The sequence below is a fragment of the Schistocerca nitens genome, chromosome 2 (assembly GCF_023898315.1).
Source record: "Schistocerca nitens isolate TAMUIC-IGC-003100 chromosome 2, iqSchNite1.1, whole genome shotgun sequence".
Lineage (NCBI taxonomy): Eukaryota > Metazoa > Arthropoda > Insecta > Orthoptera > Acrididae > Schistocerca > Schistocerca nitens.
Genome location: NC_064615.1, coordinates 100,356,064 through 100,380,997, shown reverse-complemented (window position 1 = coordinate 100,380,997; position 24,934 = coordinate 100,356,064).

Below are 24,934 nucleotides of genomic sequence, written 5' to 3'. Positions count from 1 at the left end.
TACTTAAAGCTTCACTTAAATTACCGTCGTCTTCAAAATTATATGCTGTTGTTGTGGTGGTCTTCAGTCCTGAGACTGGTTTGATGCAGCTCTCCATGCTACACTATCCTGTGCAAGTTTCTTCGTCTCCTAGTACCTAGTGCAACCTACATCCTTCTGAACCTGCTTAGTGTATTCATCTCTTGGTCTCCCTCTACGATTTTTACCCTCCATGCTGCCCTCCAATGCTAAATTTGTGATCCCTTGATGCCTCAGAACATGTCCTATCAACCGGTGCCTTCTTCTCGTCAAGTTGTGCCACAAACTCCTCTTCTCCCCAATTCTATTCAGTACCTCCTCATTAGTTATGTGATCTACCCATCTAATTTACAGCATTCTTCTGTAGCACCACATTTCGAAAGCTTCTATTCTCTTCCTGCCCAAACTATTTATTGTCCATGTTTCACTTCCATACATGGCTACACTCCATACAAATACTTTCAGTAACGACTTCCTGACACTTAAATCTATACTCGATGTTAACCAATTTCTCTTCTTCAGAAACGCTTTCCTTGCCATTGCCAGTTTACATTTTATATCTTCTCTTCTTCGACCATCATCAGTTATTTTGCTCCCCAAATAGCAACACTCCTTTACTACTTTAAGTGTCTCATTTCCTAACCTAATTCCCTCAACATCACCCGACTTAATTCGACTACTACTACTAATATATGCTATTATACACGTATGTTTCGCTTCTGTAAACACTGTACTACCTCATCGTTAAATTGTATCTTCTATATGTGCAGACTACATCAAAAGAATTACGTACAATATTTCCACATCTGGCTCTTCGTCAGCATCACCACGATCAGTAAATTCCTCTCTTTGTAATGTATACTTCAAAGAGGCAACAACGTTATAATATATTACAGAAGGCAGGAAACATCAATCAAAAAATACTGTATACATAAATTTTATTTATTTTTTATACAATAAATCAGAATGGACTTTGACTTGGAGGAAAAATCGTTTGCTAGTTTGTGTTGTTGCAGACAGTTTAAACATGCGAATTTAATACACATCTTCAACACATTTTAGGAAGTTATATATTTAAAACCGCAGACTTTTAGATATTTGAGCAAATAATTGAGGCAGCTCCATTAGAAAGCAAAGGTTTTACCGCTACATCTGACATAATACAATCGAAATGACACTGAAAATGGCACTGAACTGCATTTAGCAGCAAACCGTATACAATATGAATAGTATACTCATAATGTCATACTGAAGCAGAAACAGTTCAATGTAATAAATAGATTCGTACGTACCATATACTTCGAAACCAACTAAGTGTTCAGAATATTTAAAGCACTTTCTTTTATGCAACTGTAATATTTTCACTTTCAGTTCAGAAAAAAATATGTGGCTGATACCATAGACCAGTGACTTTGTGTGTGAGAAGTAAACACGCTTGCAAATTAAAAACAGAGTTACAGCACTATTCTTTTAGAGATCTGATATTAATATCTCTTATAGTTCCTGTGTATGAAACAGTATGAATGGGAACCGACAGTTTCTGTGTAGAAGATTTTTTTCTGCTAGATACATATTAAAGCAAAATTATGTATCACTGTCTTCGAAATCATCTGAGTCCATGTTGTTCAATCTTTCACAGGCACACAGTGCTGGTGTTGAGAAAGTGAAGATCACAAGCACTGATGGTCCAAAGCGATGACTGCTGATATATTTTGCTGTCTATCTAGCATTCACACACTAGAGTTTGGTACTGATGCATCTCGCGATCAGTTTTGGATGACACTCTTCCTTCCCCATCGTTGATAGTTTTCTGTGGGGATTGCTCTTCTAATGACACCCAAATACCTCAAGTTCTGTAACATGCAAGCAAAATAATTATTGTTTACTTATACTGCATATGGGCTTAGTAATCACAAACTCCTTTTTTAAACATAAGAACATTCACCGGTATACTTCGGAAGGCAGGGGAACCAGATCTGTCATTGACTGTATAATAACAGATCAGGAATTCAGCAAGGCTGTGAGGGATACACGTGTATTCTGGGGATTCTTTGATGACACTGATCACTATTTAATCTGCAGTGAAATTGGTATTGTGAGGCCGAAAGTGCAGGAGGTCAGGTCCATATGTAGGAGGATAAGAGTGGAGAAACTTCAGGATAAGGAAATCAGGCACAAGTACATAACAGTGATCTCAGAAAGGTACCAGTTAGTTGAATGTAGTCAATTACAGTCATTGGAAAAGGAATGGGTAAGGTACAGGGACACAGTACTAGAAGTGGCTAAGGAATGTCGTGGAACAGTAGTGTGTAAAGGTAGGATGAAGCAAACAGCTTGGTGGAATGACACAGCCAAGGCAGCCTGTAAACGGAAAAAGAAGGCGTATCACAAATGAGTAGTTGAGATTTGAGAGGCCTGGACCACTTGGCCCATTTTAACAAAATGCCTAAAAAAAATATACTTACACATAATTTTTATTAAAAATTCTCAAAATCCATCACTTTTTTAAAAATCCATGTTTTTTCCATGCGTGAACCTTCTCATCTAAAAATCAACTTATTTTCCTCAAAAATCAACCTATTTTCCTCAAAAATCATCCTTACTTTATAATAAATCCCCAATTTTTTTCTGGAAAAGAGATTGATTTTTAGTTAAAAAACAATTTTTCACATGTGCTCACACATCACACATGCTATTTGCATGCCACACACACGACATTAATTCATGTAAAACAGATGCTCACACAAAATAAAATAAAAATAAAAATTGATTGAAACATTTTTTTCTAATATAAATGGAGGTGACTGATCAAACTAAGAAATGTAAGCGCTGTGGCGACATCAAAGATCCAAACAGTTTCCATTCACATAAGTATACAAAAGATAAGCACACTCATATGTGCATAGAGTGTTACAAAGAATATAACAGAAATCATTATCAAGCAAATAAGAACAAGAAGTTAGATAAAGTACTTTGTAAGTGTGGAAAATATGTATGCGCCTTTTATTATGAAAAGCATTTAAAATTACCATACCACAATCTTATAGAAAATTCTCTTTCTGAAATGGCAAAACATCCTCACCAAATACCCTGTTTCAGGTCTCTGTCCCTCTGTACGTCAGCTCTGCATGGAGACCATCTCTGAGTTAACAGAGCACTCCATTAATTCGGGCTGAAACACATCACCCCTCTTTAGGACAGGTTTCAAACCCGCCCGGGGTGATGATGAGTCATACAAAGGCGAGGGTGAAAAGGCTTTAGCCAAATGGCTAGCTCTCTCTGCACATAACGCTTTAATGACCTCCAGTAATGGCCACTCCCTTCGGTCAGCACACTATACAGAGTTTGTTGGCTGACAGTAAGAAGCTCGGACATTGTATATATAGTTGGTATTCGACTGACGAAGTTGTTTCTAAAATGTGGTTAATTTAAGTAAAAAATTAAGAAGTAATAGACTTTTTATGGTATTTATAACACATCAGTTTCCTAGTATGAATTAAAATGAACACCTTCTGAGTAAGAGAAAGGTTTTAATTTTACTTATTAAAGAAATAATCAAATTAAAAGTATGAGTTGTGCCCCTATATTTTCCCTATATGTATGTATGTGCTACCATCTCTTGTGTAAGTCAGGAAACACTTGATCTTCGAGCCTGAGCATTTCTATCTGTAAAGATATTCTACTCAACATGATCCACAAACACTTCTACCTGTCAAGATATTTCACACAACTCTCGACTTCAGTTGGCATGTCAGGCATGTAAAATTTAATTTTGTTATAACTTTTTTATTTTTAGAGATAAATTCTGATTGCATTTTTGGACAGCACTATTGCCCCTGAAAAACCGCTACCAGCAATACACGGAAGTAAGAAGGGTTGCATAACTCGCAGGGGCAAAGGGTAAAATTGCTTCTTTAATTTCTCAGACAAATATCAACCGATTTTAAAAATTCAAAGTGCTAACATAATCTACATTAAAAGAGCTATCTAATAAAGTAAGAAAAAAAGAAAAGAAACATTATCTTAAACTTGAGATTTCAAAATTTTCATTTTTATCACACTTTTCTTTCTTAAAATATTTCACAATGAAATATAAACATGCTGTGAATACATCAACGACTTTCTCTAATTTTTTATTCTTTTATTTAATTAAAAATTTTCGGTAAGAATTTTTTCCCATACATAACTATATAAGCTGATGTTTTATCAGGTATCTTATCATTAAAGACAGCACACAGTTTCATTGTCGTTTTTTGTGTTGCTAATACATGTCTCCTACAAGTCATGTTTATCACATAAATAGGATAATTCGTAATAAAATTGTATGGATTCACGTCGATATCTCCTTTCAAAAGTGTAATTCGCTTAAAATCTCTAAAGGCATCATAAGCCTTCAGAAAATTGTCTGGTGGATTCAGATTCCACATTTCTTGCGGAAAAACTTCATTTCTTCCATTCTTCAGATAAATGTTCTGCAGTTTAACATGATCAAATAGTGACGAATCTTTAAGCTGTTTGAAATACTACAAATATAAAGTAAGGCATATCAAATTCCATTGAATTATAATAATTTGTGATGTCTAATTCAAAATGTTTGCTACCACTTAATCCAGCAACCTCTTGAGTCTGTAAATCATAAAAAGATATTGGAATCTTTGGATTTTTAAGTCTTTCTTGTTCTAATTCAAGTTCATATTCAGGTTCATATTTTACGATTGGAACTCTAATTTCCATACTTTTCACAACTATTTTACCTTCTTTTGGAAGTGTTCCAGCTACTACACTTCCATCTGCATTTGTACTAGACCATCTAAGAAGAGCATCAGTTACAGATGAACTCCATGTAAAAGATATGGTTAAATCACCTTCCCACATCATTTCCTTGTAATCCTTGAAGAATCCTCCAAGCAATTCTAATGGATATAGAACTTCATTCTTCTTCCTAATTATTTTCCCATTGTTCATTATAATACCTTCCAAAGATATTTTATCAGAAAGAGATGAAGTTAATTGAAGTAAAACTGTTGAGGAAATAAAAGGGTTCTCAATTCTAGAAAGGATATTATTCCCCTTCTTTATTGTTATCAAATCAGAAAGCTTTGTAACAAAATTGTCAATTAATTTTGCGTTTGTTTTACCCTCATATTCAGAAAAATCTGTTCCATCTTCATGAATAACTTCAAAACTCATATACAGCTGAGCTCGATTAGGATGTAACCAACCGTCACCGATATTGATATTAATCTCCACATCTTTGTTGGGAACATTCAGATTAAACTTACTCTTCTCGTTTACTGGAAACGACTGAAATTGATAGCTCTTGATTCTGTTCATTTATATAGGATTAAAAATACTCTTATTTCATTTCTAAAATAACTGTCACATCAGCTCCATTAAAATCGATTATTTCTTCATTCTCATCAGTTACAGTTATTACTATATCCTGAACTTTATCATGTATTGGTACAAATAATGGATGACTCGGTTCATAAATAATGGGAGCACCAAACTCAACAGTCAGCTTAAATGATCACCATTTTTAACAAACATACCATCTGCTAAATTAAAGCTTACATTAATCAGTTCAAATGGAATAATTTTGGGAACATCAGTAGCAACAGTCTTTTCATTTGCATTAATAGTCTGATTACTAAAGCCTAACAGACTTCCAATACCATCCTTTACATCCATATATAATTTAACATCACTTTCAATAACAACCCTATTTAAAACTTCATCTGGTTTAATACTTATATTAGGTTTGTTCATGTGAAAAACTCTTTCCAAATTTTTCAAACTATACTGCCCTTCTGGAATAACAATAGTCTCTCCATCACAATACAGTTTATTATTTTTAGCTGTAACATTTGGTGTGAGAAATGTTGAATAAAAGCCAACTAATGCAACTTGTTTAAACTCATCTCTTAATGGAACATTTAATCGTTTTCTCAATACTGAGGTCTTACCATTCAATAGAAATAGTCTACTCATTTAAATGATGAAAAATTTATCTAAATAAATGACTGACTGGGAACCGAAAATATGCCTAAAAGAAAAGAAAACGAAAAATAAGCATGGGGAATTATTACCTAACTCAATAAGATGTGCAATTATTGGTCCAAGTGGATGTGGAAAAACAACTCTAATGATCGATAACTATATATAGCTCCAGGGTGGTTAAATTGGGATAAAATAAATCATTTATATGCTTATTCTAAAAGTTTGGATCAGCCAAAATACCAAGAGTTTATAAAAAAGTGTAATAAAATTGAAGAAAAAATTGATGACAAAATTGTTACTTTCATTGATAACAATGAAGATTCAATAAGTTTAGATGAATGTGAAGATAATTCAGTTGTTTTGTTTGACGATTTCATTCTTGAAAATCAGGACATTGTTAGAGAATGCTTTACTAGAGGTAGACATAAAGGAATAGATTGTTTTTATTTAGCTCAGACATATTCCAAGATTCCAAAACAATTAGTGAGAGATAATCTCAACTTCTTGAATATATTTCGACAGGATGACACAAATTTGAATCACATTTATCACGAGTTTGTAGGTGGAGATCTGAAATTTGATGAGTTTAAAGAAATGTGTAGTAAATGTTGGAATGATGATTTTGGTTTTATTACAATAGATTTAACAAGGAAAGCGAATGATGGAAAGTACAGAGATAGAATAAAAACTTTCTTGCTATGTAAACATAAACATCAAACATGAACATGAACATCAACGTGAATATGAAACACGTGTGTTTAAGATGATTAATAAACATCGACAGAAATGACAATATTTTCTCCTTAATAAATGTTCGCAAAATACGATCACACTAAGGAGGTTAGTAAGCATAGTGGTTATGATCCTGAAATTGTTAAGAAAGCAAAGAGAAATAGAAAGAAAAAGAAGAGTTGAAAGAAGCTTTTCGAACATGGAAGAAACAACCGAGAACAGAGTATGAGAAATATAAAAAAGAAGGTCAGCCTGTTATTGATGCAATTCAACAAGTTAAGGAAGGAATTGAGGGCTTAGGTGATAATGCGTTGAAAGCAATTGAAGAAAACAGAGAAGTTGAAAAACAGATGGTTCCTTACCATCATCATCATCAAGAAAATTATGATGATATATTTCCGATTCCTTCAAAACCAACTGAAACATCATTTGAGAAAAGTTTATTCCCTAAAGATGATGATATTCCAAGTGTTTCTACTCCATCACCTCAAAAACAGAAACAACTTGACCAAATGCTGAAAAGTGTAGAACAAAAAGAAAAACAAAAGATGAGTACAGAGAAATTATTGCCTCCAACTACCTATATTGGTCCAACAGTATCAAAATACCTTGGAGCTCTTAAGGACAGAGTATTTGGGCTACGATTTGCAAATGGAAAACATTATATAGGCGATTCACAAGTTAAATTTAATAATGACACAATTTCAATCAAAGGGAAGGTTTACAAAGCAACAGAAGATTTAATGAATCTCTTAACTCAAAACACTGTTAATGGTGATGGATATTATGAAGAAGATTTAGATACATATGAAGATATTTTACTATTAACTAATGCAATATTTCAAAACAATGATCCAGATTCCAAGAAACCCAAATCCAGTGTAAGTGATAAATATAATGAATTAATTAAACCAATATGGCAGAAACTGAGAAAAAAATCAAGCCCAAAAATATCTGGTGAAGGATTGATAAAAAAGTATACAGAGAAACGTGTTGAATATGTTTGGATGAATGATGTGAGAGATTTAATCGATCGATTAACTGTTATTCATGGAGAAGAATTAGCTGGAAATAAAAACTTTCACAATGAAAAGGTGGCAATAACTAAAATGTTGACAAACAAATTTAATGACTTTATAATTAATAATCCTAAAGGTATTCCATATTTAATCAGATTTTTGAATAATTTACCACACACATTCTGGAAATCAGAGAAATATGGTAAAGGATTAGTCAACTGGGTTTTAAACAATGCACCATTTCCTGAGATGCATATTCCAGGTTTTTCGTACTGTGGTCCATTTACGAAGTTAGAAGAATGATTGGCACATGGTGATAAAGGAATCAGTCCATTAGATGAGGCTTGTAAAGAACACGATATTGCATATAGAGATAACAAAGATTTAAAGTCCCGACATGAAGCGGATAAAATTTTACAACTTAAAGCAAAAGAGAGAATGCACAGTCCAGATGCTGATTTGAAAGAGAAAATAGCAGCAACTGCTGTAAGAGGAATAATGTATAGAAAAAGAAAATTAGGAATGGGTATTGAAATGGATGATAATGGCTGGGGACTATAACATAAATTTTTTTCCTATATAAATGAAGTCATTTTCAATTGATTATAATATTACTCCTGCAGGTAAAACCAAACCAAAATCTGTGAAGATAAAGTTGCCAAAGAATGAGGTGAATGGATACGATTTCCTTGATAATTATTTAACTGATGTTCAGAAGAGACAAAAGTCTAATCAGATTAAAAAAGGTGGCTCTCTTATTCTGACATTAGGTATTCCAGGTATTAAAAAGATCTTTGAATACTTGAAACAAAAGAAAGAAGGTTCTGGTTTAAATGAAGATGAAGGAGGTATCTCCCACTATTATTTGTGGCATTAGGTGCATTAGGATCAATAGCAGGAGGTGCTGCAGCAATTACAAGTGCAGTTCAGAAGAAAAAGAAAGAAGATGCTGAATTGGTAGAACAAAAGAGACATAATATGGAGATGGAGAAAAAATTTAAAAAAAAAAAATTGAGAACTATAAACACACTTTAAGTAATTTTGGTATAGAAAAATTAGTAAAAGAACTGAAAATTAAGAACTTTAGAGGTGTTTTCATGATTGATGAACTTCCATTAAAGCCAAATAAAATTGAATGTGGTATTGTAAATTTAGATACATCAGTCGACATCTCGTAGGCGTTGACACAAAGTAATACCAATCCGCTTATCACTTTACGTGATTATTTTTAATGTATGTTAACAATTCTTTTACTATTTGAATAAGTGCTGGATATCGTGCATAGTCTATGTTTTATTTCTCTAAAGTACGATGTACATTTTGGTATATGTGACACTATTACTTGTCCTTCCTCATGATGGTTTCTCGATGATTGATGTATACTACTTGTTCGCACCTTACATTTGTACGGCATTTTAATTATTAAGTAACGGCAGTTTCGTACTGTGATTATTTTTTTATATATTTGACTCCTTGGTATTAACGTTATTATTTTTTTATACACTCCTGGAAATTGAAATAAGAACACCGTGAATTCATTGTCCCAGGAAGGGGAAATTTTATTGACACATTCCTGTGGTCAGATACATCACATGATCACACTGACAGAACCACAGGCACATAGACACAGGCAACAGAGCATGCACAATGTCGGTACTAGTACAGTGTATATCCACCTTTCGCAGCAATGCAGGCTGCTATTCTCCCATGGAGACGATCGTAGAGATGCTGGATGTAGTCCTGTGGAACGGCTTGCCATGCCATTTCCACCTGGCGCCTCAGTTGGACCAGCGTTCGTGCTGGACGTGCAGACCGCGTGAGACGACGCTTCATCCAGTCCCAAACATGCTCAATGGGGGACAGATCCGGGGATCTTGCTGGCCAGGGTAGTTGACTTACACCTTCTAGAGCACGTTGGGTGGCACGGGATACATGCGGACGTGCATTGTCCTGTTGGAACAGCAAGTTCCCTTGCCGGTCTATGAATGGTAGAACGATGGGTTCGATGACGGTTTGGATGTACCGTGCACTATTCAGTGTCCCCTCGACGATCACCAGTGGTGTACGGCCAGTGTAGGAGATCGCTCCCCACACCATGATGCCGGGTGTTGGCCCTGTGTGCCTCGGTCGTATGCAGTCCTGATTGTGGCGCTCACCTGCACGGCGCCAAACACGCATACGACCATCATTGGCACCAAGGCAGAAGCGACTCTCATCGCTGAAGACGACACGTCTCCATTCGTCCCTCCATTCACGCCTGTCGCGACACCACTGGAGGCGGGCTGCACGATGTTGGGGCGTGAGCGGAAGACGGCCTAACGGTGTGCGGGACCGTAGCCCAGCTTCATGGAGACGGTTGCGAATGGTCCTCGCCGATACCCCAGGAGCAACAGTGTCCCTAATTTGCTGGGAAGTGGCGGTGCGGTCCCCTACGGCACTGCGTAGGATCCTACGGTCTTGGCGTGCATCCGTGCGTCGCTGCGGTCCGGTCCCAGGTCGACGGGCACGTGCACCTTCCGCCGACCACTGGCGACAACATCGATGTACTGTGGAGACCTCACGCCCCACGTGTTGAGCAATTCGGCGGTACGTCCACCCGGCCTCCCGCATGCCCACTATACGCCCTCGCTCAAAGTCCGTCAACTGCACATACGGTTCACGTCCACACTGTCGCGGCATGCTACCAGTGTTAAAGACTGCGATGGAGCTCCGTATGCCACGGCAAACTGGCTGACACTGACGGCGGCGGTGCACAAATGCTGCGCAGCTAGCGCCATTCGACGGCCAACACCGCGGTTCCTGGTGTGTCTGCTGTGCCGTGCGTGTGATCATTGCTTGTACAGCCCTCTCGCAGTGTCCGGAGCAAGTATGGTGGGTCTGACACACCGGTGTCAATGTGTTCTTTTTTCCATTTCCAGGAGTGTATATTGACTCCTTGGTATTAACGTTTGTTACATAAATTACGAACGTTGTACTTGTGACTTCCCACGCCAGATGGTGGGTGTTACGTTTTTAAGAAAGACCTGTGTTGCGCCTCTTTTTATGTTGTTCATTTATTATTCTTTGGCATTACCTTTTGCTTTTTATATGTTCTGCACTCTAACAATCATCGATCTATTTTATGTTTTATAGTTTATAAAAAACAATATGCCAATGTATTTTAGATATTCTCCTGCGTCTGCTATGTGTTGTACGTACATTTTAAATTTGAATTACTACACCATTCACAAAAGTACAAGAGTTATTTAGTGTTAATAATTCGCAAAACCAATAATACTATGTCTTCACGTGACACATGTCACATAGAGGGCGTGTCAAGCCCCGTCACACCGAGGTCTGCTGAACAAGTGCAGGTAAACAGCGGCCCCAGTCTATGTGATTGTCGTAAGCTCAGTGCATCCCAATTTAAGTTATACAATATAGGTTTGTTTCTAACAAGTGTTATGTTCATATGCAGATGTAATTGTGATTTTCTATGTTGTACTCTCTGATAGTAATGTGAAAATTTTAACTTCTAGCACTGAAGATGGTCACTCAGTGACAGAAAATCGATTTTCCAATAGTAAAAAATATATGACCAATGCTGTCTCTTTTTTCAAGTATACCTGTTATTTGGTCGTAGTGCACAAGACAACATGGAGTCGCCAATCAACATCAGATCATGTTGGCACACATTGGATTCGTTATTATAAAAGCAGTAACAAGAAGTATGTGTTTGATTCATTTGGAGGAAATATTCCAACAGAATTGGTTAAATATTTAGGATCAGATGAGTTGTATTATAATGTAGAAAGGATTCAAAAATTCGATGATTATTTTTGTGGACATTTATGTTTATTCGTTTTAAAACTGTTTTCCGATGGTTACAAGTTTGATGAAATTTTGAACTTAATAAATGGATATTTTTGGAAATAAGATAGCTGAGACAAGTGATATAGTGTTACCCGATTTAGACAAGTTGAAAGATGTGGAAAAGAATTTTCTCAAGTTTCAAAAGTATTTTACCGATCTTCTTAAGAAATCGAAGAGTTATGTCAATTTCCTTGTCAGAAGAATTGTTAATATTGCTGATCCAATAAGTGGATATGATGCAGTTACTAAACAGTATCTTGAAAACAAATTATTGGATGTTGTTAGTAAAGCTGAATACTCAGGTATTCTAACACAGTTCAGTAACTACTACAGTAAAAAAGAGATTGAGAAAGTTTTATTTGATTATTTCACAAAAACTGATTTAGCACCTTATATTGCACAAATAGACAATTTTCAGAACAGAGTGTATGATAAACAGATAATTGAATTCAATTTTCTTACTGGAGATGAAGAAAAGATGCATACTTTTGAGTATAACTTCAAACTAAGAAGAATCATGGTACTTGGTAAAAATATAAACAGTAATCTGTCTTTCCAGGATTTTGATATATCTGTAAGTGTATCTGATAAACTGCATTTAATCAAATCAGAAAGTCAAATCTTAACAGTGAATAAAGTAAATTTTCTTACTGTAATGCTTAAGGAATCAGTAAAAACAGTCCCTGTAGATGTTGTAATTTATGTATTTGGTGAATTATTATCTGAAGGAGAATCATCTTAAATTATTTTATCTTTTTTATCACTTATAAATGAATGATCACATTTGGTGTTTGAAGTGTAAGAAGTATACAGAGACACATCATCCTCAAACAGTAACAACTAAAAATGGAAGACACAGGATTGAAGGTATTTGCACAGTATGTCAAAGCAAAAAGAGTAAATTCATTAAAAAAATTTTGTTTAGATCAAAATAAAGTTGGTTCTGCAAGTGTGAATATTCGTGAAGAAATTATAAATGAATTACATAAACCAACGAGGAAAAATTTTCCCAGAAGGGAGGTTATTTCACTTGGTATTGACGATTTATGGCAAGTAGATTTAGTAGAAATGGATTCTGGAAAACTGAAAGGAATTTCAAAAATAAATAGAGGCTATAAATATTTATTAACAATAATTGATGTTTTCTCAAAGTATGCATGGGCTATTCCAGTTAAAGATAAAACAGGTAAAAATGTAGCTGATGCATTTAAAACAATATTTGATATAAGACATCCTAAACATCTACAAACAGATAATGGTAAAGAATTCTATAATAAAGATGTTGAAAAACTCATGAAGCAGTATGATATCAATCATTATTCTACTTTTACAGAGATGAAAGCATCTGTTGTAGAACGATTTAATAGAACACTAAAAGAGAAAATGTGGAAGAGATTTGCTCTTCATGGTAATTATAAGTGGATTGATTTACTCTCCAAATTGGTTGATGAATACAACAACACGAAGCATAGGACAATAAAAATGAAACCAAAAGAAGTTGATAAGAATTACAAGCCGGAGAGTGTTGTTACAGTCCTTGAGAAAAATAAGTATAAAGTTGGAGATAAAGTGAGGATTAGTAAACTGAAAGCAATATTTGAAAAGGGATATACTGCTAACTGGTCAACAGAGATATTTGAAAAAACAGATGTTGTGTTATCCAATCTAGTTATATATAAATTAAAAGACAGCAGTGGTGAGGAGATAAAAGGTTCCTTCTATGAACATGAATTACAGAAGACAAATTATCCAGATGTATATCTTGTTGAAAAAATATTTAAGAAGAAAGGTGATAAAGTATATGTTAAGTGGTTGGGGTTTGATAATTCTCACAATAGTTGGGTTAATAAGAGTAATGTTATATGGTAATTCTTTTATCTTGTCTATTTTATTTTTCTCTATTTCATTGTTGTAAAGAACTTTTTGAGTATTGAATAATTTTATTTAAATAAAAATCAAGATGTCTTCACTTAGAGATGTTTGTTATGAACAGATTAAAGATAATTATTATTATGGTTTGTTTGGTGATTTTAAATTGATTATAGATAAAAACACTGGATACTTTAATGCTTCTAAATTGTGTCAACAGGCTGGAAAAAGGTTTAGAAATTGGATGCGATTAGATTCTGCTAAGCAATTAGTTGAATATTATGAAAATAAAAGCCGCCGCTCAGATGTGAACACCGGCTTTATGTATGAAGTTTCTGGAGATAATAAGGATGAAATAAGAAAAATCATTACTGGTCAATATGTTTCTAAACAATTAATATTGGCAATTGCTAGTTGGATATCAGTTGATTTTTATGATAAATGTAATGATATAATTCTTGACTATTTTGCAAATTAATATAGAACTATATATGAGAGCAATATACATAACTTAAATGGAAAGATTTTAGAAGTAACTAAAATATGGATCAATTAAGGATAAAAAATGAAGAACTAGAATCAACAATCAATAGAGTTAAAGAAGATGTAGCACCAAAAACAAGAAAATCTGCTAAACATCACACTTATACAATAATCAGAAAGAACAGTATAAACCCTGTGAGAGAATATTATTTCATAAGAGCTATAAGAAGTAATTACAAGAAAACTATTGATCGTCTCAAAGCAAAATACCCTCATATGGAAATTATTTTAGAGAAGAAATATGATCCAAATGCCTTTAATTTATTCGAGAGAATGAGAGAATCATTAGATTATATTGACTGTACGTTCAACCACTTTCAGATTAAAAAAGATAAAACATTACAATATTTACTCAGAGATATAGAGATACTAACTTCAGATAAAGTATAAGCCACTTACCTCTATTCTTTCTAATATTTGGAGAAGTGGAGTTTTTTATTTTATTTTTTATTCAATATTCATGTTGTTGAATTTCCGTAATGGCCATATGGTAAGGTATCTATTTTATTTTCTAAAGCAATTCTCTTATTATCATGTGGGCTTAGAGCCTTTTTATTCACTTCCACAGTATATAATTCATGTTTCTCACTTCTAATGAGATTCATTGTTCTGTATTGTCCCCTATTATTGAAGAGGCAATCTTTATAATCGTCTAACGTTATTTTATTTTTTACTATACATTTTTCACACCTTTCGACTTTTTATTCTCTTTCTCATCCACTTTGTAGGCATACATTTTTGCTCTTAAACCCACAAATTCTGTCATAATTTTTCCACTACACTCATCTTTCATCTTACCCAAAACTTTCCTATTGACTTGTGGTATGTCATACTCATTATCTTTTGGATAGTCACTTGCATCAAATAGTTCTACCATATCTTTCATATCTTTGTAGAAGTCTTCAGTCTTTATGTTACATATGAATGAGTCAGTGTCTTGATAACACAATTCAATATCATCTCCATATTTAGGTTTCATAATATTATAATGGAAATCATACATCAACTCTTTTGATAAATCTAAGATACTCATACGCACATATATTGGCTTATTGAACTGTATTTTTATCTTCTGCATATGTATTGCAACCAGGTTGTCATTGAATATTGTTCTACTCTTGAAATTCGGTCTAGCTATTAATTTATCACATACTTCAGCATCAGATACTAACTTTATATCTACTCTGTTTCTTATATTCTCCATCGTTTTCCCAAACACTGAGTTATTCATCAGTTTATAGAAATCTTTCTCAAAATCATTTGTTGCATTGGTTCTCATTTGAGTATTCAAATCTATGTATTTCTTTAACCAATCTGACTGTTTAAATTTCTGTAATGTATCACATATTTTGTCTTGTTGTGTAATGTTGTTATTAATTTTAACTCTTTTGTTCCTGGAATGATTTTATTTTCTGGAGCAAGTGGAAGATCTTTATGTTCATCATGTAATTCTTCTGGATATTCTAAATCCACTTCAAGAATGTATCCATATTCAGAATTATCTTCCATTTTCATAATGTTTTTTCTCCAATAGTTTACATGAAATTGAGGATAGTTTAACCATTCAAATTCACCATAAGGTAAATACTGTGACATTGCCCATCCATATACATTATTAGCATGAAGATACATTAAATAATTTGAGTCTTTTTCTTTATCAAAATCTTTTAAATATTTGTTATTTGCTTTTACATGTCACTTACAGCATTGTGATATTCCACCTCTAATTCCTTTCTCCATCATCAATATCATATCATAATCGTGTAATAAATCAAGAGGTTGTTTAGTCATTTTCAGCATTGCATCCCAACTTAATCCTGGTGCTGTGTAGTACCATGCTGGATCCAAACTATATGCTTTCATGCATGTTTCTCTAAAGTTTTCAAATACATCAGCTAGTAATAGAACATCAGTTTTTAGATACAAGTCGTGGTATTCTCCAAGATTTTTGATATTAAACTTTTCCCAAACTAATTTCGCATGTTCATTATCTTCATCACTTATGTCACAATCATTCAGTTTACTATAGAATTCAGTTTTTGATGGTAGTTGTGTTTCTTCAAATCTTTTCCAGCTGTCCATGTAATCATATGGATAAACTCCTTTTCTAATAACCAGATCAACTTTATCTTCTGAAAAGAACTTCTTGGTATTTTCCATTTGTTCTTTCTTTAGATTAGATGAGAGTTTATCTAAAGAAGAAGCCATGAATCTGAATGAATCTAAGAACTTCATCTTTATATTTTCAGTACATTTTCCAAAGCTTATGTATTTTTCTTCATTATTTGGAATCAGATCTATAGGTTTATCATCATATCCAAGTTCTTTTACAAATAAATGTGAATCATATCCTGATAGATTGTGGAGATAAATAGGGACAAATCTTGGTAACTGATAACGCAGGTTACAGTAACTATGAGCAGCACCTCTGAATAAACCAGTTAAATGATTATGATCACAAACTTTTTAATATTTTCATTTACTTTACCATTGAAAGAATCTAATTGCTTATTGTTATATTCTAATGACTTTTTATATCTTTGTACCTCCTTATTGCTTTCATCTATATTTCTTTTTCTTAATGACTCTAATTGATCATTAATATGTTTTATTTTATTTTCAATACGATGTTTTAATCTCATCAATAAAGGAGGTAATTCACTTAATTTACCTTCACAGATATGACATATCTTTGCTTTAGAATATGCTTTTCTTTCATCTGTTGTTAGTGGTTTCATAGGTTCTTTCTCAGAATAAATGTTACCTATTTGTTCTACTTCTTTCTTAATCATCTCAATGAATTTGCTTTTTGCATCTGGCCCTCTATATACAACTGGATGTTTATAATGTCCATTAGCATACTTTATATAATAGCAAAATCCAAATGGTTCATGTTTCTGATACTTCATCGTATATGATTCATCTGGATTTGATTGACATGTGTCAATTTTTTGTAACAAGCTCTCAAAATCTGCATATATCACAAAAGGAACTTTCATAGTATTCTGGTAATTTTCAAATGTGATTGTGTCTCCTTTAGATGGTAGTTCTACTTTAACTGGTTTATTTACTAAGCAATCTGGAATATGTTTTCTCATTTTTTCTTCGGAATTGAAGTGGAGCAAACACATATCACAAATGAATTTCCTACCATTGTGTTTTGTAATCTGCATAGATGTTAATTTCGATAAGTCTTTAATCCAACAATAATGTCCATTATCTTCTTCTTTAAAATATAATAGGTTAATGTGCTTATCTTTCTTTTGTTTTGTAATTTTTAGTGGATAGACATTAAATCTATCATCATAAGAATAAACATTGAAGGAGATATTCAGAACATTTTCTATTTTTGCAACAGCTTCTATTTTAATTGGATATTTGAATTTACTTAATTTTTCATCGATTTCCAGTCCAATATTTTTATAATTTGGAAGTCTGTCTACATGGTGTTTTGCAGGAAATAATGCTGATTTTATAGACCAAAGAAAGCATTTTTGGTCTTTATTTTTAACATTAATGCAAGCTTTTTTGTCTTTTATTGTTTTTGGTAATTCAATATAAGATGATCCCCTTAGAGGATTATGTCTGTTAATTGCTAGTTGTAGTCCAATAACTCTTTCTAATGTCCACCCTGATCCTCTTGCTTGAAATTCAGTTAGTCTTGGTAACATTTCTCTTTTAGCACTCTTAAAAAACTTTTTGATGTCTTTTTCATGTTTGATTGTATGACTGAAATTGAAATGTCTGGCCTTGATTGTTATTGGGTAGTTTAAAATCGCAGAATAACTGCTAATTCACTTGAATCTTGAGATTATCTTTAATTAACTGAAACATATTATGTTCAATAGAAGTAAGGAAATATTTTGGATCTATCAAGTTTTTAGTATTTTCAATATTAATGGTCTGTAATCTATTTTCAAAAGCTTTCTGAACTAAATAAGTTTTGTTGTTATTTCTTTCTCTAGGGTTTTCAAGTACAATTGTTGAGAAGGGGAATACTTCCTTCAATTCTTTCTTTTCTGATGTTTTAAATATATCTGTAGAGAATGGAAATATTTTCTTCAACTCTTTCTTTGGTGGCTTTTCAAATACATCTGTTGAGAATGGGAATATTTCCTTCAATTCTTTAGATTCAGGTTCATAAATTTCATTTACATTTTCATCATAGTATGGTAGTGCATTAAAGTTTTTTCTGATCCTCTCATTATTTAAATTATGGATTATGAACTGGATTAATTCATCTTTCCGTAATCTATAGTAATGAGTGTATCCTTTCCTTCTACAGAAGTCACGTAGCTGTGCTACTGTGTATCTCTCCATCTCTATTTATAAGAATAAAAAAATACTCAGAAAAAAATCAAGGAAGTAATAAGTGCCGTCTTTAATTGAAGAAAGTCTCAGAATCCTTTCTATTTATATGAATAAAAATTATTCAATATATTTCAGAAACAGAATTTTCTATAAGATTGTGGTATGGTAATTTTAAATGCTTTTCATAATAAAAGGCACATACATATTTTCCACACTTACAAAGTACTTTATCTAACTTCTTGTTCTTATTTGCTTGATAATGATTTCTGTTATATTCTTTGTAACACTCTATGCACATATGAGTGCGCTTATCTTTTGTATACTTATGTGAATGGAAACTGTTTGGATCTTTGATGTCGCCACAGCGCTTACATTTCTTAGTTTGATCAGTCACCTCCATTTATATTAGAAAAAAAAATGTTTCAATAAATTTTTATTTTTATTTTATTTTGTGTGAGCATCTGTTTTACATGAATTAATGTCGTGTGTGCGGCATGCAAATAGCATGTGTGATGTGTGAGCGCATGTGAAAAATCGTTTTTTAACTAAAAATCAATCTCTTTTCCAGAAAAAAATTGGGGATTTATTATAAAGTAAGGATGATTTTTGAGGAAAATAGGTTGATTTTTGAGGAAAATAAGTTGATTTTTAGATGAGAGGGGTTCGCGCATGGAAAAAACATGGATTTTTAAAAAAGTGATGGAATTTGAGAATTTTTAATAAAAATTATGTGTAAGTATATGATTTTTAGGCATTTTGTTAAAATGGGCCAAGTGGTCCAGGCCTCTCAAATCTCAACTACTCAAATGGCTACATACTAGAACTCAGGTAGACAGAGAAAGTTATGTAGAAGAAAGAAACAATGCTAAACAGATAATTGCAGCCTCCAAGAAGATATCTTGGGAAGACTTCGGAAACAGGTTGGAGACTTTGGGTCAAGCTGCTGGAAAACCATTCTGGAGTGTAATTAGCAGTCTTCGAAAGGGAGGAAAGAAGGAAATGGCAAGTATTTTGGACAGGTCAGGAAAACTGCTGGTGAATCCTGTTGATGCGTTGGGCAGATGGAGGGAATATTTTGAAGAGTTGCTCAATGTAGGTGAAAATACGATCAGTAATATTTCATATTTCGATGTACAATGGGATAGGAATGATGATGGAAATAGGATCACATTTGAGGAATTGGAGAAAATGGTCAATAGATTGCAGTGCAATAAAGCGGCTGGGGTGGATGAAATTAAGTCGGAGCTCATCAAATACAGTGGAATGGCTACACATTATAATTTAAATGGCGTGGGAGTCGGGACAGGTTCCATCAGACTGGACAGAAGCAGTAATCACACCAATTTTTAAACATGGAAACGGAAAAGATTGTTACAACTACAGAGGTATCTCTTTAATCAGCATTGTGGGTAAAATCTTCTTAGGTATCGTTGAAAGGAAAGTGCGAGTATTAGTTGAGGACAAATTGGATGAAAATCAGTGTGGGTTTAGACCTCTTAGAGGTTGTCAGGACCAGATCTTTAGCTTACGGCAAATAATGGAGAAGTGTTACGAGTGGAACAGGGAATCGTATCTATCCTATATAGATCTAGGAAAGGTATATGACCGGGTTCCTAGGAGGAAGTTATTGTCTGTTCTACGAGATTATGGAATAGGAGGCAAACTTTTGAAAGAAATTAAAGATCTTTACATAGATAGCCAGGCAGTAGTTAGAGTTGACGATAAATTGAGTTCATGGTTCAGAGTAGTTTAAGGGGTAAGACAAAGCTGCAACCTGTCTCCACTGTCGGTCATATTATTTATGGATCATATGTTGAAAACAATAGGCTGGCTGGGTGAGATTAAGATATGTGAACACAAAATAAGCAGTCTCGCATATGCCGATGACTTAGTTGTGATGGCAGATTCGATTGAAAGTTTGCAAAGTAATATTTCAGAGATAGATCAGAAATGTAAGGACTATGGTATGAAGATTAGCAACTCCAAAACGAAAGTAATGTCAGTGGGAAAGAGATATAAACGGATTGAGTGCTAAATAGGAGGAACAAAATTAGAACAGGTGGACGGTTTCAAGTACTTAGGATGCATATTCTCACAGGATGGCAACATAGGGAAAGAACCGGAAGCGAGATGTAGCAAAGCTAATGCAGTGAGCGAACAGTTACGATCTACTCTCTTCTGCAAGAAGGAAGTCAGTACCAAGACTAAATTATCTGTCCACCGTTCAATCTTTCGACCAACTTTGGTGTATGGGAGCGAAAGCTGGGTGGATTCAGGTTACCTTATCAATAAGGTTGAGGTTACAGATATGAAAGTAGCTAGGATGATTGCAGGTACTAGTAGATGGGAACAATGGCAGGAGGGTGTGCACAATGTGGAAATCAAAGAGAAACTGGGAATGAACTCTATAGATGTAGCAGTCAGGGCGAACAAGCTTAGATGGTGATGTCATGTTACACGCATGGGAGAAGCAAGGTTACCCAAGAGACTCAGCAGTAGAGGGTAGGAGGAGTCGGGGCAGACCAAGGAGAAGGTACCTGGATTCGGTTAAGAATGATTTTGAAGTAATAGGCTTAACATCAGAAGAGGCACCAATGTTAGCACTGAATAGGGGATCATGGAGGAATTTCATAAGGGGGACTATGCTCCAGACTGAACGCTGAAAGGCATAATCAGTCTTAAATGATGATGATGATGATGATGAGATTATTACTTATACTGCAACAAGTAACTGACGAGAAAAATATGTATATTATACTAAAAGTGTGAAGTTTTCGTCACACCTACGTTTTACGAGCGAAAAGAAGAAAACATTTTACGATAACGAAGACAACGATGATGGCAACTTCTCTTATCGTGCAGAAACAGTGACGAGCTGCTCACGGTGAGTCTCCAGCTTTCATTTCCTCACTACCATGCTCAGTCAACTACTTCTGACAGGCAAAAATTGTGACTTGTCAACATTAATTAGTAAGTCCTACCCTGCTGATACAGCATCACATTTCGACATTCACATGGATTATGATTTCAGAGGAAGCTTCAAGATATGCTTGATTACGAAAACTGAATCAAGAATCTGTGTCTTGTATCTCTCCATTTCAAAACGAAACAGATATGCATATTCAAGACGCTCAAAAGTCTCTGGGCGTTCTTGTGCTACGGCTGACTAAAATTTTACGTAAAAATATATTATTAATCTACCACTGCTGGGAATGCTTGTGATAACTGAAGCAGGCACGTACCATAAGAACTGTCTGTGGTCGCCAGCCTTCTTAGCAATAAGATATATGTCCAGATGGTGCTACCACAGACACTGCACCCTGCTATACATCTGGGTGGAAGACATGAAACTGGTGCTAGAATTTGGCCTACATCTTCAATTCTCCTGTGAAACTGAACACAGTCTCTCGCCATTTGTTCCCAAGATCCAGTGTATATTGACTGATATGCGACTTCTCACACAATAATTATGTGAGCTCTTTTCCAATCCCAGAAAAACGCTTTTTGTAAGCGTCTTTTAACTGATTGAATGTTCTCCTACAACTTACCATTTCGCAGTTGAGTCCTTCACTTATTATGGTGTTAATTACTGTCAGTCGCTTTCGACTGGTTCATACCACAACGAAACTGTAACATTGGACGTTAATACAGGGCGTGTCCACCCTTCGCCTTTATGACTACTCAAACTCTTCTGTAGATTGATTGGCGACTCCATGTTGTCTTGTGCACTACGACCAGATAACAGGTATACTTGAAAAAAGAGACAGCATTGTTCGTATATTTTTTACTATTGCAAAATCGATTTTCTGTCACTGAGTGACCATCTTCAGTGCTATATTGTATAACTTAAATTGTCTATCAACAGTCAGATTAACCATGCCCCCAACCGTAGCCAAAAGAGGGTTTGCCAACTACGAGAAATAACCTGCGGTGCCAGCACCCAAACACTGGCGCCACTGTTGTCACTAAGCTTACGGCAATCACATAGACTCAAGTCTTCTGTAGATGTTTACAAACCACTTTTTTTTAACGTGAGGTTAATTACGTGAGTGTATTGATACCCTTTAGTTGCATTTATTTGTCTATAGCAGAGAAGCAATGCAACAGCTCGCATAAGGAGACCAATCAGCCAACGTACCACTAATTATCACCACTAATCATCTCGTTTATGCAACCTCGACACAAGTGTTGCAGCAGCTGCAACATTACTTCGCAGGAAACACTAAACACCTCCATCTGCCTTTCGATTGTGACCGAGAATCACAAAAATTTGGCCAGTTGCTGCTGTCTATCAACAGTCAGATTAACCATGCCCCCAACCGTAGCCAAAAGAGGGTTTGCCAACTACGAGAAATAACCTGCGGTGCCAGCACCCAAACACTGGCGCCACACAGTCAGTTACATCCTCTGCTAAGGATATTCTTGCTCCACCTCACCAGTTTATTTACCCCATTCTAACATACTGAATTTCATGTGCAACTGCATGTTCTCACTCACTCACTCCGTTTTCTTCTTTGGGAGGTGACGATTCTGCGCCGCTCTCACTATCTGACTCCTGTTCTCCCTGACTTGTGCCACTTTCTCCCATTCTGTGATGCTCAGCACTCTTCAGTCTGAGCTCAGCTTGACTTCCCATCCGCTTCACGATCTTCCAGGCGTCATGAGCATTCCATCTTCTTGTCATGTATCTGACGGACTATTCTCCCATGGTGCACTATGAATACATGGCCTGCCCATTGCAGATATCTCACTTTAGCGATTTTCACTACCAAGGACTGGAAGATCTTCAGTGGGTCTGCAAACCTGTCTTTGTGTTCCTTGGGCAGACATCTCACTTTAGCAACGTTCACTATCGAGGATTGATCGACTAGCTTAACTATCTCTTCGCTGGGTCTCTAAACCTGTCTTTGTGTTGCTTTATCAAATGTTGACCCAAAAGTTTTTTCATATAGCGGTACTTTATTTTCGAAGACTGAGAAATGGTGCTCTTTTTTTATGGTCATGCTCCATGCTTTCGCTTTGTATAGCAGTACGGACCTGATGACTGTGTTTACAGTCTCAGCTTGGTTTTCTTGGTCACAAGTTTGGAGGACAGAAGTTTTTGGAGGGAAAAGTAAAGTCTGTTTGCGTCCTGTAGTCTAGTTACGTATACGACTTGCCTTCTATTGCAATCATTCACATTTACACCTAGATATTTGAAGTTGTCCTGTAGTCATATCTTCTCTTCGTAAGGCAATGTACTCTTTTTTTCTTCATTCTTTAAACCTATTTTCATGGCGGTTTCATTTAGTATCTTGAGCAGCATTTTAGTTTTAACACTGTTTTTATTTCCTATTAAAGCTATGTCATGCTCATAGGCTATTATATTTTGTTGTTTATATCTGATGTTTCCATTTGTTGCCCGATTGCCTCGTTTTCCATGGCAAGGCCGAAGATAAACTGGAAAAAAGCCTCATCTTGCTTCAGCCCAATTTTGTCCTTAAAACAGTCATATACAGAGCCAGAGTATGTTATCCTACTTAGTGCCTGCTCCATACGTATTTTGACCAAGCTTGTGATTTTCTGGAGATTCAAAATTCTGTCATGATTTTCTTTACCGTTTCTCTGTGCTCCGAAACGTAGACCTTCCTGAGCTCTGTGAACATGTAAAGGATGTTCTTATTGTGTTCCGAATTTTTTTCATTGATAGTCTCTATGCAGAATATATTATTGTTGACGTATTTTTCCGAAGAGTATTTTGGTTGTCCCGTATTATGTCCTCGGTTTGAGAGGTGAGTCTTTGCAACATTATATGTAACAAAACCTTGTATGCTGTGACTAATAGGGACATTCCTCCTTAATTCCAGCAGTTTCGTTTATCTCCTTTCGTGTGCGAAGGGACAATAATTCATGCCCCCGAGATATTATATTGCCAAATTTAAATAAAAAATATAACAATTCCTCGTGAAGTTTAAGACCGCGGTATTTTAGCAATTCTCCTGATGTTCCATCAGTTTCCGCCCCTTTTACGTTTTTCAGTTTTTTTCAGACTGTTGGTTACCTCTTCGTATCTCGGGTTATTTACAAGTAGGTTGAACTGTTGCGAGGCAAGTTTTCTCCAGCTTTTTTCTGGCTTCAGGCTGTTCAACAAGCAGTCAAAATATTCTTTCCAAGTTCAAATGGTTCAAATGGCTCTGAGCACCATGGGAATTAACATCTGAGGTCATCAGTCCCCTAGAACTTAGAACTACTTAAACCTAACTAACCTAAGACATCACACACATCCATGCCCGAGGCAGGATTCGAACCTGCGACCGTAGCGATCGCGCGGTTCCAGACTGAAGCGCCTAGAAACGCTCGGCCACATCGGCCGGCTCTTTCCAAGTCTTCAACATATCATCCTTGTCTTTAACGTATCATCTGATCCAACGATAATGTAAAAGAGCTTTTGTTCGCTTTTGATATCCCTTTCTGATGTTATTTGCTGTGCCATATTCTTTACGAATGTTGTTTTCTTTGTGGTGTTTCTCAATACTCTCTATGGTGTGTTTCAGGTATAGCCTTTCTTTTCGTTGGTTCTTTTTTGGTTCCATTCGTGACTCCCTGTAAAC